This window comes from Pleurodeles waltl, unplaced genomic scaffold (assembly GCF_031143425.1).
Source record: "Pleurodeles waltl isolate 20211129_DDA unplaced genomic scaffold, aPleWal1.hap1.20221129 scaffold_187, whole genome shotgun sequence".
NCBI lineage: Eukaryota > Metazoa > Chordata > Amphibia > Caudata > Salamandridae > Pleurodeles > Pleurodeles waltl.
Window position 1 is genome coordinate 169,506 of NW_027149893.1, and position 15,671 is coordinate 185,176.

At 45.8% G+C, this 15,671-nt stretch overlaps 1 non-coding gene across 1 annotated transcript; it reads left to right on the forward strand.

Annotated features, from left to right (window-relative positions):
• The first annotated feature begins 13,649 nt into the window (after positions 1 to 13,649).
• Positions 13,650 to 13,721, forward strand: TRNAP-AGG (transfer RNA proline (anticodon AGG)). Its single transcript has one exon. It is a non-coding gene; the product is annotated as a tRNA-Pro (tRNA).
• Positions 13,722 to 15,671: the final 1,950 nt, after the last annotated feature.

Sequence of the window (15,671 nt, forward strand, 5' to 3'; positions counted from 1 at the left end):
GTAATCTTTTTCTCTTCTTACTTCTATGTAGTAAAAGCCAGGGAAGGTTTCTTTTTCTTTTTTATTCTACTAGAGCGTACATTTTTTTCTTTTAAAATTGGAACTGTTTCATTAGATGTATTTCTTCTTCACCTGAGTTGTCCCCAGTAATAACTAAACATTTCAGGGACAGTCACAAACCACTGACAGAAGAGTGGTTCACGAAACTTATCATTGGTTTAGTGCATTCAGGAGACTTTCTCTGAAAACTTTTTGTGCTGACTAGTGTGAAACTATTAAAGTTTATTTTAGAAGCGGAGTCAATAATATCACGTGACGCAGGATGACGTTTAAACAACATGAAAGACAGTGTAAGCAGGTTTAAATATTAGCAATAGCTCACGTGAGTGATTTTTATTAATAGGAAATTAGCGCCCCCCGAATGATTTCATCATCACTTGAGTTCTTTATTAAAGTGCATCTTTCATTCAGTTCGGTTCTTCTGTTTGGTCTCTTGCAAATCCCTCAAGGTATCATAAAGTTCACTTCGCATCTCCTCGACTTTGGCATCCGTCTCTTTCGGTTTCTTCCTCTCGTTGCTGCCATCATCTTAGTCCCACAAGTTTTCCCTTCAATGATGAAAGTCCTTTGCAACATTTCAAGGAAATAAACACACGTGCAATACCGACTAATGTGACAAACATTGGTGCTAATAGCAGCTTCTAAACTCCACCATCTGCACCCCAGCCATTGGCCCATCTACCCAAACCTGTGACCGACCGATCCGAAAAGTGATCTGGATTCTTCCCATGCACCTGTCTCTTCTGCTTCAGTTAATTCATGCCTTATGTGTGTAATATTAACATTATAGCCATTAAGCTTATAATGTATGAGAGGAATGTAAGCACAGCACTCCCGAGCATCAGTGGCGGCTGCCTCAAATCTCAAAAGGGGGGAAAAGGGGGGGGGTAATACTAAAATATATATTTTGTTAAACTTACCTATCTGCTGTCTCTGACTGCCCCCTCCTCTCTCGATGGAGTTGGTGTCCCAGCACTCCCTGAGACACCAGCACAGACTCCCACTCAATCCTGGAGCTGCTCTCATTCTTTACCTTGCATGAGAGCAGCGTCAGGATTGGTCTGAGCTGCTTGGTCTGCTGCTCAGACAGTGCACTGGAGCCTGTGTTGTTTCTCCAACCCAGCTGCGCAACACAGCCGGGCTGAAGAAACCTAAGTGTGCATGTCAGTTTGCCGGGCTAAGACAGCCGGCCAAACTTGCATACGCACTTTTAAGTGCACTCACTCCCCTCACTCCCCTCCTCCTTCCCCCTCCCATGGCCAGCAGCTGAAAAGTAAAATGATAATTAAATATTGTTTTATTTTTCAGCTGCTGGCTCTGAGCCAGTGGGCGTCGCTTCTGCCCCATTGCGAAGGAGCCGCCCCTATCGACCAGTATAGACTTTGCAAACTCCGTATTTCTTTGGGACGAGCAAATCCAACATAAGATGGTTTTGCATAATCATAGCCCGTATTGCAAGCATCCCTTTATTAATCAGTGTTAAAGCACGTACAGTGTGAGTAGCAAGCTGTCAACCAAGGCAGACATTTTTCTAATCTTTATATCATTTAGCGCTACTCCTACAGATGGTATAAATGCTCCAAAAATGTCAATAAGAATCTACTTAAAGCTTCCTCTACTTATTTTAATATAATTATCAAGAGGAGAATCTAACTAATTAATTTTGTAAATTTAAAGAAAACCTAATGCAGCATAGAAACTTCCTACCCAATTAGGTGGTCACTGAAAATAAGCTGATTGACCAAATACATAATATAGGTCTTTAATGCTAGCTTCTACAGTGGAAAAGGACTTTCCATTTACTAAATAGCTGTGTCAACACTCACTGCATCCTAATTTCTCGCCTGTCTCATTTCCCTCTGGCTCACATACTGTATACAGTGCTCCTTTTCTTATTCACTTCAAGACTCAATTCAGGAGGAGTTTCCTTTAAAATCTCCTCTCCTTTCCCAATAATACGGACAGCATTCATTTTCTCTTCTCTTTCTTCATCTACTCTTATCCTTTCATTCAATTCATCTGTGAATATTCTTTTGTCTAGGTTAATTTTACAGGCTACATCATGCACGTTATGATCAGTAATGATCTTGTTAGTTAAAGGAGTAAAGAATGTCATTATTTGAAATGGGGTCTCTAGTTGGCGGTGGTTTTCACCCTGTCCAGGTAGGGACCCTCACTCTAGTCAGGGTAAGGGAGTCACACAGCTAAGATAACCCCTGCTCACCCCTCTGGTAGCTTGGCTCAAACAGTCTGACTTATCTCAGAGGCATTGTATAAAGTATTTGTACACACACACATAGTAACACAGTGAAAACACCACCAAAGTACTCCACACTAGCTTAGAAAAATAGCCAATATTTATCTGAGTAAAACAAGACCAGATCAGCAAAATCCAACATTCACAAGTAAAGATACACATTTTTAAAGATTAAATGTAGTTTAGCACTTAGAAACACAATAGCTCCAACTGGGGCTATCACAACGTCTTGACAGGGTCATCTCCAGTCTGACGCCACTCGCGAGGGCGGGCCGGTTACGGAGTCCCACGGACCCCGGTAACAGTACCTTGGAAAACTATGAGGAAACAAAGACGTTACAGAGTATGGGAAGTGAGGCTTTGCTGGAGCTGGTGCGACATTGGTTCCTTACTGCCACCGGGGAGGTGAGGCTTCGGTTCCTTACGGTTGTAGGGGAGGTGATGCGGCATTGGCGGAAAGGCATCGGTTCCTTATGACATGGCGGGGTCGATGGATCCAGCACCTGAATACGTGAGGTGTTGACTTTGTGTGCCACGATCACACCACAGGCCACATTTGCTGCGGCAGAGTCGGAGTCGGGTGCCATGAATGTCAGTGACGTGGCACTTGAGACTCATGTTGTGGCAAGACTTTGAAGGTGCTGCAGCAGCGTCGGGCCTGCAGTGAAGGTCGCAGTCATTGCACTGAGCGAGGAACATGGCTCTGGTGCAGGCAGTGGCACAGAGTCACAGAGCGGTGCCGATCCTGATGTCATTCTGGACATCGATGCACTAGTTTGTTATTGGTTGCACCAGAACTCTTTTGCAAGGGCCCAGGAACTGGTTTTAGCACCACTTGTCAAGTCACGACATTCAACAAGAGAGCACATGTCCTGGTAAGTGAAGTCTTTGAGGGCCCTGAGACTCCCTAACAGGAGGCAAACTCAGTTCAAGTGCTTGGAGATCTTTGGAATGCAGGATGTAGAAAGCAAAGTCCAGTCCTTTCACTCCCAGGACAGAAGCAGCAAGAAGCAGGCCAACACAACAAAGCAACAAGCAGAGTGACAGTCCCTCCTACAGCATCATGCTCTTCTTCCTGGCAGAATGTCCTCAGTTCAAAAGTGTTCTAGCTATGTGGTGTCAGAGGTCCAGTACTTATACCCATTTCTGTCTTTGAAGTTGGCAAACTTCAAAGTGAAGTTTTTGTAGTGCACAAGTCCCTGTCTTTCCCTACCCTGTCCCCAGGCACACTCCAGAGGGTTGGAGACTGCTTTGTGTGAGGACAGGCCCAGCCCTATTTAGGTGCAAGTGTCAGCTCCTCCCACAACTCTAGCACAGGAAGACCTATCATCCTGGTAATGGGCCATCAAGATAAGCACGGCACACCCCAACTCCATCTGTGTGACTTTCTAGAGTGAATGCACAAATATGATTTTTTTAAATATCTTTTAGTCATCAAGTGCATGCCTCTTACATTCCATGTGAGGAATTTATATGAATTTAATGTCGTCATATTGGTGTTTCCTTCTCCCCACCTGGCCAAGTACCCCTTCACTAGCACTGCCACTCGTTCCTCCCAGTTTAGTAGATATCCATGTTAGCGCCTTGTTTGTAGAAATTCTTATCAGAAGCTCAGTTGTCCCCACCCCTAAACCCCTATAACTAACATCCAAACTCCCCATCCCCAGGACAAAAGTAAGAACGTCTCTCGCCCAAACCAAAGAAAAGCTATAATCCAATGTGTCAAATAGGGGGGGGGTGCTCTTATCTCAAATCTAAGGTGCACTGTGACACCATCTCCCCGTCCCGGGGCAGGTAATATACTGGATCAACATTGTTCCTGTGTTTTTGCAAGTTCAGTTATTGTTACACAGTAGGGCCCAGAGATGATCTCAGATTAGCTCTTCAACGTCTCATTGCTTGTAACATCCTCTCAATTTTGGCCTTGCTATTTTCAATAATCAAGTTCAGACAACGTCTCCTCAAGTGATGCAGTCTGAGGTGCCAGGTGTCACACTGGGGCCAACTTTATCCGTCGAGCGTGATAGATCCGATTCTAGCTCAGATCCTGACAATTCGGGTTCCTCTTGTGTCGGTTTATAGGAGTCCGGGTCTGGGCTCCCAAAGGAGGCAGGTGCCTCCATCGCCTTTTGTCTCTCTTTCAATATTTCGGATGGAGACGGGCTACCCATTCTGCTGGTTCTACTGCGGTTGACTTTCTTCCGCCGTTCTGACTGAGAGATCTCAGAGCTCTGTAACTGTTCTTCCTGGGATTGTGTGTCAATCCATTGCCTGGTTTCTTCGGCTGTGTTGAAAAATTGTATGCCCGCTTTGGTCACCCCTCTCAGTCTGGCCGGGAACATCATTCCATATTGAATCCCCATTTTATGGAGTCTCTGTTTGGCATCCCTAAAGGAAGCTCTTTGTTTCTGTACCTCTTTGGAGAAGTCTGGGAAGATGCGGACCACTTGGTTATCTATCGTGTTGTCTCCTCTCTTCCTGCTCTGGTTCAGTATGAAGTCTCGATCCCTGTAGTGAACCAATTTAGCTATTATTGGTCGTGGTGAGGGCTCCAGAGGGGTGGGGCAAGCCGGAACTCGATGTGCTCTCTCAATTGCAAAAAAGGAGGAGAAACCATTCTCAGCCACCTCCTCTCTCAGCCAGCGCTCAAGGAACTCCACCAAGTTAGGTTTTTCTGCCCGCTCAGGTAATCCAATTACCCGAATATTGTTCCGGCGAGAGCGGTTTTCTGCATCTGCTCGTAGTTCTAGTATTTGGATCCTTTTTTCCATTTGCAGCATTGTTTTGATGTTGTCTTTGATCTCGGACCGTAGATCCTCAAGTTGTTTGTCTGTGGCATTCACTCTCTCAGCCAGGCGACGATGATCATCCCTAAGTACCGTAAAATCAGAGGCCAGCGCGTCGATTTTCCCTTCCAGGGTGACCAGGGATGCCGAGATAGCTAGTAGGACATCTTGAAGAGTGGGGTCTCCTCCCCTCCCCTCTGGAGCGGGATCTAATGGATCTCCCAGATCTGCCATCTCTCTCGGAAAGGGTCCACTTTTTGTTTCTAGTTCTTTTTTCTTGCCCGTCCTACCCATCCTGTTCATTTTTCAAGATAGACACTGTGTTAGGTTCTGTTCCAGATCAGTGGGGGTCCTTTCACATAAGGGGTCAGGCTTGTTCTGTTTGTGGGATTGTTTCTCTCCTTATAGCCCCTTCTTTCTTCCCAAGCGCCTAGCAGTGGTCTCCACCAACTTTCGTCCTAACTCACCGCTCAGGTGTTCAGTATTTCGTTCTGCTCCAATGGGGCTTCAGGTCTGCCCCGCTCGATCCCTCCCACGGTCATCAACAAGGCCGCTCTTTTCCTTTCCTTTCCTGCAGGAAGATGCGGTCCTGGGGGGGTGGGGGGAACCAGGTTTTAATAGTTCTAGTGGCTTTCTCCTCGTATCTCCAAAGGGGTCAGGTCTTTTGTGCGCCTCTTATTGGAAGTTTTTGAACAATTTACCAGGTGGTCGATGCTATACCTGGGGTTCCCGCGGTTGAGCGCCTCTTGGAATGTTGCTTTTACACTCCGTTCAACTCAGTTTGTGTCCCCCTGGCCTTCGTTCCATTTGGGTTCAGATCAAATCAAAGTAGGGGGTTTTCAAGTTTGGTTGCGCTCTTCGAATTTGGGCTCGGCAAGTCCTCGGGCGTCCATCTGCCCCCACGCCGCTCCCACTGGCCGATCCTGCGGCTCGGGCGGTCCCTGAACTGACAGTTTCCTAGCCGGGTCGTCCGGGCGATCTCCGCCGCGTCAGCGCGGTTTCAGCGCGGTGCCAGAGATGGCAGCTGCCATCTTGGATCACTCGCGGCTCCACGACGATCGAAATATCAGCCTCAAAAAATGGTCCCTGGGGCTAAAAGCGCTCCCGCAGTGCTTTCGCTGGACACTCCATATCTTCAGCCCCACTGCCAGCTGGTTTGTAGGGCCCATGCAGGTCAGGATCTCCTGGGACAGGGAGAGAAGGACGGGAGCCTCATAGGGAGGCTGCTACCGTCATGGCGCCCAGCCACGCCCCCCCATTGGGGGTCTTTTAGATTCTATAATCCAAGCTATCTTTCCTGGCCCTTTGCATTATTGCATTGCATTGCATTGCATTATTGGGCTTTACAGAGTTTGAAGGCGAAACATTTAAAAGATGGTTTACACTATTCAAAATCTGCATGTCTGACTTTAAAAGCAAAAGAGGAATTGACATGGTGGTTGAGGAATATCGAGGTATGGAATGGATGCACAATTATTGGAGAGAATACGGACTTGATTGTGGAATCAGATGTAATTTTGGGATGTTGGGGTGCGAGATCCTTCTATGTGAGATGTTTTGCAGACAAAATTGTCAAGTGTTCTGTACTGCTGAGAATTGACAATGTCTCAGCAGTGAGATATGTCAACAAACTAGGAGGTGCACGTTGAAGGGGCTTAGCAGATTTGGCAAAGATATTTTGGGACTATTGTCTTCAGTGAGGTCTGAAAGTTCAGGCGGAACATATTCCAGGTCTACGGAAAGCAGAGGCAGATTGTCAAGGAATTTCCTAGATTCAAGCGATTAAATGGTGGATCGGAATGTTTTAAGAGAGCTAGAGAGGTTTAGAGGTCCATTTCTGGTAGATGTTTTTGCAAACAGAGTAAAAGCTCCTTTGAAAAGATTTTCAGTTGGAGGCCAGATCCGGAGGCAGAAGAGGTAGATCCCTTCCTTCAGGATTGGAGAGGTCTTCGCCCATAAGCTTTTCCACTTTTTGCATTGATAAGCAGGGTAATGGGCATGATACGCAGATGGAAAGAGAAAGTTGTGGTAGTAACTCCATTGTGGAGGTCCCACGCTTGGGACCCGATCATGTTGTAGATGAGTGTAGATTATCCTCTGTTGCTCCCTCAGTTTCCAGAAATCTTACAAGGGCCAGAGGGAGCCATTCACTATCTAGTAATTTCCGACCAGTTAATACTGGTGGGGTGGGATCTTTCAGGAGAGTTTGGAGGAAGCCAGGCCTTTCATCAGAGGCTTCTGGACTTATCAAAGAATTGTGGGCAACAGGAACTAGAAAGAGGAATAGATTGGCAATGGACAAATGGGTTTGCTGTTGAATGGACAGAGATCTGGATCCCGTTTCAGTGGATGTAGCTGAGATAATACATTTTCTATCTCAGTTATTTGAGAAAGGCTTGGCTTACAGAACAGTAAACATGTCTAAGTCGGCAATTGCTGCCGGACATTTTTTGGTCAAAGGGTTATCGGTAGGTCAGGATATTATGGTTAGGAGACTTTTGTGCAGTATTAGAATTGCTAAGCCACCAGGGCTGAGATAAACTTCACTTTGTGATGTTGCCAAAGTTCTGAGGTTCAATGAAAGTTGGAAATGTAAGGAGAAATTAAGTGGAAGAGATTTGTCTTTCAAGCTAGCAATGTTGCTGTGTTTGGTCTTTTTAGAAGAATGTCTGATGTACAAGCCTTGGAAATATCTCAAAGATCTTATACTCCAGAAGTAATATGTTTTCATTTAAGGCAGATAACTAAGACGTATTCAATTTGAATTTGTTATTCATATTTTGAAGAAAGAAAGGACTTGTGTGTGGTTAATTGTGTGAAAGAGTATGAAAATAGAACTGAATGTTTGAGACAGTCTGGAGTGACTCAGATTCTCATTTCACTTAAACAACCACACAAAGGGGTGTCTGCACCTAGTCTAGCTAGATGGGTGACAGAATTAATGTACAGAGCTGGTGTAGACGTGAATGTGTTTGGTGCCCATTCGGTGAGAGGAGCTGCAGCTTCCAAGGCTTGTTTGTTGGAGGCAAGCTTGCAAGATATCCTATATTGTGCTGACTGGTCTTCTGTTTCTACTTTTCAACACTTTTATTTCATACTAATAGATAATGCAGCAAAGTCATTGATTGCAAAGCTTTGAACTTGCATACTGTCAGCCTCTGGGTCCTGACATAAAATGTAGATTTTCATCAGCTTTGGTGAACAGAAAATCTGGATTTTATTAAAGACACGGCGTATTATCCCTCCCTGTTGTCTATCCCTCTCTAATTTGTTTGCTTTTTCTCGCAGGTCAAGATTAAGCGGACGTGGACATATACAGGATTTTGACGTGTGAGGAGGATTCCGTTTGGAACAAGTTCTGCTTCATGAAGTAACCTCGCAGCTTCAATAAAAGAAGGAGGTGGACCGGGTGCCAAGGAGTTTGATAGTCTTTGGAATATTTAGAATGTTGTGAGTTCTGGTGACTTCATAATGGCTGCTGGGTGGTAGCAGTAAATGAATTACTACATAATATTAGCCTCTGTGTCTTTAACAAAATCCAGATTTTCTGTTTACCAAAGCGGATGAAAAGCTTCATTTCATTTTTAAGACTGTCTCTATTCGTTCATGTGACACTTGTTGCGCTCCTTTTGATATTTGGTGACCTAGGTACGTGACTACCTCCTGACAGTAGTGAAACGTCTCAGGCAAAACCTAATGTCCATTCAGAGCTAACTGATTAGGTAAAGCTGTGGTGTCTTGTCTGCAAGCTTCCTTTGTCATTGACACAACGAGTAGATCATGTATTGGATTAGAGTCGAGCTACAAGATAACTGCAAAGTCACTAAATTATTTTTAAGAATTTGAAGGACTCTCTGTATAGCCTTGTGGGGCGCAGCACCACACAAGGTTTTTCACTTGGGACTGAAACGCGAGGAGAAACTGGCTCTCTTCAAGCCACAAACAGAGAAAAATGCCTGGCAAAGATCAATGACTGTGAACTACTCTGTGCCTGAGGGAATATGAAACAATATCACAGCAGGGTTTGGTACCCCAGGAAAGCATGGAATGACAATCTGATTAATCTTTCGTGGGTCTTGTACAATCCTTCATTTCTTATTTGATTTTTGTAAGGGCAATATAGGTGAATTACACAGACCTCCAATTACTTCTTTCAAGATTCCTTTTCTCTATGATAATCTCAATAACAGGGGTGATTCCTTCAGTGGCGTCTGGGGTCATTTTACATGGGCGAATTTGAGTGTAAACAGCATTAGGATTGAACATTGTCTGGACTGACTGTTCTGTGGAACCGCTTCTCTGCTTTGCTCCTCTGCTCGGCTGCCTGCCGGTCTCTGCCCTGCTGAGGACAAGGACTTGACCCCGAAGTGACTCCAAGGACTTGCTAGCTTGCCTCCTGTTTACTGAAGTCTCCGGAACACAAAATACTTTTTGCAACTCTGCTGGTGCTGCTGGACACTGTCATCTGTGAATCCTACCCTTACCTGAGGTGCCACAGAAGTGGGCTCTGTAGCTGCTTTCTGCAAAAACGGATGCATCGTCACCACTATGCCTGTCGGAACAGATGCATCGTCCTTCGACGCAGAGGCCGTTCAGCGACAGTTGATTAACAGCTTGCACGACTTAATGACGACGCTGTGCTCTGCTCGATGATGGCGCATTGTCTGGATTCCAATGGAGCCAAAGATGCAGACCCGTCTGCATGGAACAGGTCAATGCATCGTGTCCTCGACGTTGATGCTTTGCTCCATCTGAGGTACTTTTTCAGTGGACCCTGCTTGGGTTCTTCGGGTGGCCTTCCCTCCATCGCGGTCGGCCTGAACTTCAGATTAGCAGCGGTCCCCCGTGACCTGAAGTAACCTTTTGACAGCTAGTGACTTCTAAGCACTATTTTCAGTTTATTCTTTAAAAATATCATATCTCGACTTCTATTTATTGGGGTTTTGTCATTTTGGTCTTGTGTTGCTCAGATAAACATTCTCTATTTTTCCAAACCCTTGTAGAGTATTTTTCTGGTGTTTTCATTGTGTTACTGTGTGTGTATTGCCCAAATACTTTACACATTGCCTCTTAAATTAAGCCTGCCTGCTTTATGCCAGGCTATCAGAGGGTGAGCACAGGTTAATTTAAAGTGTGTGTCTGACTTACCCTGACTAGAGTGGTGGTTCCTGCTTGTATAGGGTGCATACTCTGACAACCAGAAACCCCATTTCTAGCAACAAACATACTGCTAATTTCGAAAGTTTGGATCCTAAGTGGGGCTTATGTCACTCTTAGCTATTGCTCTTTACTGCTGTTGCACAATTTGGAAATGGGAGCAGCAATTTTAAACACATGAGTTATTGTGCTAGTAAGAAATGAAGTTAGCCTGATAATGTTAGTACTGATGAGATTGGTTTTAACTTTGAGTTTTTTACATAATTTGCAACCCAAAGTGATTGTGGCCTGTTTCTGCTTTTTTAACTCTGTCTCTCTGCTCCAAGACCACAAATTCTCTCTGCACTTGCACTTTTATTGTTTAAGTGGAACCCCTCCTCTAAGCATTTGCACTTATTAATGAGGCTGTTGTAGTTTTTAGTATGCATTGCATAACTTACCCTAAAACTTTCAAGGGAAGGCTGGTGGTATCTTCTGAAACAACAATAGTCATCAAGTATAGCAACTGACTTGTTAATTTGATTGTGCGCATAATTGATTTGATTTTATAATTAATTTTAATCCTGGCGCCCTCTATTCATAGCTCCAAGCAATTATGTTGTAGTACTACTCGAGCAGGATTTGTGAAGAATTACGTGTTACTGACCTTTGAGTTATGTTTTTTGTTTATGTGTGCACTACTGTGATCATGTTTGCTTTGTTTGTACTTTTATGAAGTTGGTGATTGAAATAAAGTTATTATGATGATGACACAGCACAATCATATACCCTTAGCGCCAAGAAACAACCACACCGCACATCAAGGCTGGGATCAGAAAACAACAAACACAACATCCTGTCATGAGCCGGATCAGACTCTGACCCAGCGGCGCCCGGTGCGCTGCACAAATGCCCGGAACAGGCGGTCACCGCTTTTTACATCCAGAAGGATGAAGGATCAGGGCTATGTGTGACTGTCTTAAAGACGAGAGCCCTGAACGTAAATCATGTAAATCTAGAGAATTTACATGGAAAATCCACACAGGTAAATCTACACAAGACAAGGTTCAAAGTACAGACCACGAAGGTTTATTTAAAACATAAAAATCAGTGCAGAATACAGAGAAGGAAATTCAAAACGTGCAACGTGCAAATAAATGTAAGATATCATTGGCAGCGGGAATTGAACCCTTCTGTGCTCCATTGTCAGGCCTGGTCACGGTCTAGCATGAGGCAAATGAGAGCCACGGCGCATGCGTCATGCTGCTCAGTATAGGCCAGAATAAAACATTTGAAACATGTTCCAGTTGCAGATTGATAAACAGACTAACCTGGAGTCTGCTCTCTAAGCGCGATGTGAAAGAACGTGCCTCATTTCCGACACTGTGAGTTTTTTTACACTTTTGAACAGAGAAACTGAACAGGTTGTGTGGTTTGATGAAGGAAGTTGCATTATATAACCCAACAGTACAACAGAAACCACATCACATGGTCACATGACTTTCCCTCTACATCTAATGAGTAACTCTGCATTTGTCCTACAGAGAGAACAATTCCACATTCAAAAATATAAACAGTACCTCAGTCCGGCCTCAGGAACCGGCCTTCAGTTGTGTACAGTTGTAAATCTGTCCTCTCCAGTAACATCATGAACATAAAAATAATACAATATAATAATGTTGCAGTGCAAACAAGGCCGTGGAGCTACTGAATTTTGTGCAATTAATCAAGTAATGAAGGTCACATTTGAGGCTTTTCATGCACTGTCGGGGGGAGAAAAGAATGAGCGTCAGGCACTGAGTCTCGCACATTTGAAATGTGCAGTTTGAACACACGAGTAGGGCAAGGCCAAGGTTAACATATCTGTTATATTAAACACAGTAAAAAGACTGCATTTGTGACTCTTTAATATCAATTAAAACACAGAATGATTAATTGTGGAGTCTGCTCCCACAACTGCATAACAACAGCTGAGCTAATAGTACTGCATGACCACAGCAGAGATAATAACACTGCATGACCACAGCAGAGATAATAACACTGCATGACCACAGCAGAGTCAATACCACTGTATAACCACAGCAGAGATAATAACACTGCATGACCACAGCAGAGATAATAACACTGCACAACCACAGCAGAGTCAATAACACTGTGTGACCACAGCAGAGATAATAACACTGCATGACCACAGCAGAGATAATAACACTGCATGACCACAGCAGAGATAATAACACTGCATGACCACAGCAGAGATAATAACACTGCATAACAACAGCTGAGCCAATAACACTGCATGACCACAGCAGAGATAATAACACTGCATGACCACAGCAGAGATAATAACACTGCACGACCACAGCAGAGTCAATAACACTGTGTGACCACAGCAGATAATAACACTGCATGACCACAGCAGAGATAATAACACTGCATGACCACAGCAGAGATAACAACACTGCATGACCACAGCAGAGATAATAACACTGAATAACCACAGCAGAGATAATAACACTGAATAACCACAGCAGAGATAATAACACTGTATAACCACAGCAGAGATAATAACACTGAATAACCACAGCAGAGATAATAACACTGTATAACCACAGCAGAGATAATAACACAGTATAACCACAGCAGAGATAACACTGTATAACCACAGCAAAGTCAGTAACACTGCACGACCACATCAGAGCTAATAATACTACATAACCACATTAAAGGGCTCCTTGGACTGATATCTCTAAGAGAGAACCGTGGTGGCCCCCGGACAGGAGACACCCCCCGGGCAGGGAGAGGTGACTTCTATTTATAGGATGCTCTAGAGAGTCTGACAGACCAAAGATAACAAACACAGCAGAGAGTGAGCACACAACTAGGGAAGGGTGAGTGTGAATGATAATGCCCCAGATCAGTAGACGCCCCCTGGTGGCGAGGGAGAATATTGCACCTGTCTGTGCTCCATAAACCCTGATCCCCTTACACGCTGCAGCAAACACCCTGACCCGCATCATCTCAGATCAGTGTTACTGTGACATCACAACCATTGGTGTCTGTCTTCACCTGAGTGATGTGGTAGTAACATGTAAAACGCAACACCTCTGCCGCGGAGCCGTAAATAATGTGAAAAGATCCCGATAGGAGAAACACTTTTATTTATTTTCCCAATGAACCTCCCCCACTCCACCCCCGACTAAGTACTGGTCCTTTATAAGCTACACAGACGCAATGTGTGACCCTCGCACACAATCTGTGTGATGGATGTATCTGTGTCAGGAGACTCTCTGAGGAAGCCTCCTCCTGTTTTCTGGGATTCCCAGGCCATATCTAAGGTGAGTACAGACAGGAAGGGTGCCTGACACGTGGTAAACACAACATATACCATGTTTTATGTACAGCTGTCAGCAGGCTCGTTGGTCTAGGGGTATGATTCTCGCTTAGGGTGCGAGAGGTCCCGGGTTCAAATCCCGGACGAGCCCTCTTTTCTTTTCCTAAATTTTCTCATTCTTAAAGTCACATTTCAATAAATAGAAAGCAGACGATTCAGGAAACAAACTTCTTTGAAATAACCTCTGATGGTTGTGAATTTCAACCCAGGACCTGCTGCACTAGAATCAGAGCCCCAGACCAGCGGTGCAGCTGCAGAAACAGCTGGAGGAGGGGGGGTTACCCTGCCACATCAGCATTGGAGGGGGATTGTATGTTACATGCGTAGAATCCTACAGCAGGGGATGCGCATCTCGTGTTAAACCCACACTCCGCGGGCAGCAGGGTGAGCCGTGGGGGTGCACAGGAGAGTGAGACACTGGGAACTGTGAGGGGATTGTGAGGACCCCAGCAGCCGGGCCCAGACCCCACTCACCTGAGGGGTAAGAGGACGGTGTGATCCATGGAGTGTCTGCTCGTGAGACGCACATATAATGCATGACCCGTACTGCCCTCTTCTGTACTCCTGCCCCCCTGCGAGTGTCTGTACCTATACACATGGACGTACGGGGGCACCGAAGGGGCAGGAGAGAGTGCAGGAAGAGGTCAGACACCTGTGAGGCTGGTGACACCGGGAGGTGATGCTGGAGTCAGCTGGTGATCGATGTCTGACGGGCCAGACACCAAACTGACCCTGGTGAAAAGGGGGTCGAAGTGGAGGGATTGAGTGAGGTCTGACGGGTCAGACACCGAACGGGCCCCGGTGGTATGGTTTCTGATGTCACGTGATGCCTTCTCGGGAGTCTCTACTGGAGCCTTCGATAGCTCAGTGGGTGGAGCGGAGGCCTGTGGTGGAAGAACTGACATCCTCAGGTCACAAATGCGGCTCCCAGGACTTTTCCTCAGTCTGCTCTGTTTCCTCTGCTTTCCAATCCAAAGCAGCTCCTTTCTCAGCCACTCGGACACCTTGACTTTTTCTGCCTCCCCTCTTCCCCTTCCCAGTCCAGCTCCCTCCTCCAGCTGGGGGGGGGGGGGGGAGAGTCATCCCTCAGTCCCTCTGTGCAACCCCCCTAATGAGACAGAGCCGTGGCCCAGGGTGAGCCGTGGGAGTGCACACGAGTGTGAAACGTGTGCACTCCCACGTGTGAGGGGATTGTGAGGACACCAGCAGCCGGGCCCAGACCCCACCCACCCTACACGTCTGTGTTACACACATGGGAGGTAACAGCAAAGGCGGACCCAGAGCAGGAAGAGGTCAGACACCTGTGAGTGCTGTTTTTGGCGTCATGTTTAACGCCTACTCACAGCAGGTATTAAATGGACGCACCCATTGAGCCCAATGGGCCTCCTTGCACTTTGCTACTCTAGCGCCAACATTTTTTACGCTAGTGCAACAAAGCGCCACAATAGCGTAAAAAAATGGATTCTATTGTCCTAATGTGCGCCATGGTGCGCCACATGGTGTCGTTAGGTGCCGGTGGGAGGAGCACAAGAAAAGCAGCGCATCAATGCTGGTGCGCCACTTTCTTGTAAATCTGGCCCTTAGTTTTAGCGCCTTGTCACTGTTGGAACTCTCCAGACACTCTCTCACAGCCCCTTCCAACTCCAGGGGCAACAAAATGCCTATAAAGAGCTAACGCCACAATCTTTCTATGTAAAGAACCAGGAACACCAATCTGGGCCACTCTCAGACAGTTCATCCGTAACCAATCCCTGAAGTTTCAATCCTTTCACTAACGTCTTCTGAGATGCATCATCCTTCAAACACCTGACCACCTCCACCAATATGAGGCCCCCCTGAATTACCCTCTTCCACTCCTCCTCCTGCATCCCCCATCAGTAACAGCGCACACTCCAACCTTAGGGCAGTGGCAGCTCCTCCGCTATGGGCGCAGAAGCGTCGCCCCCTGCCGGCAGCAACCACTGCAAATCTTTCAACAACGAAAGGATAATAAACTAGAGTTTATTATCCTTCGTACAGTTTATTATCCTTCGTTGTTAAA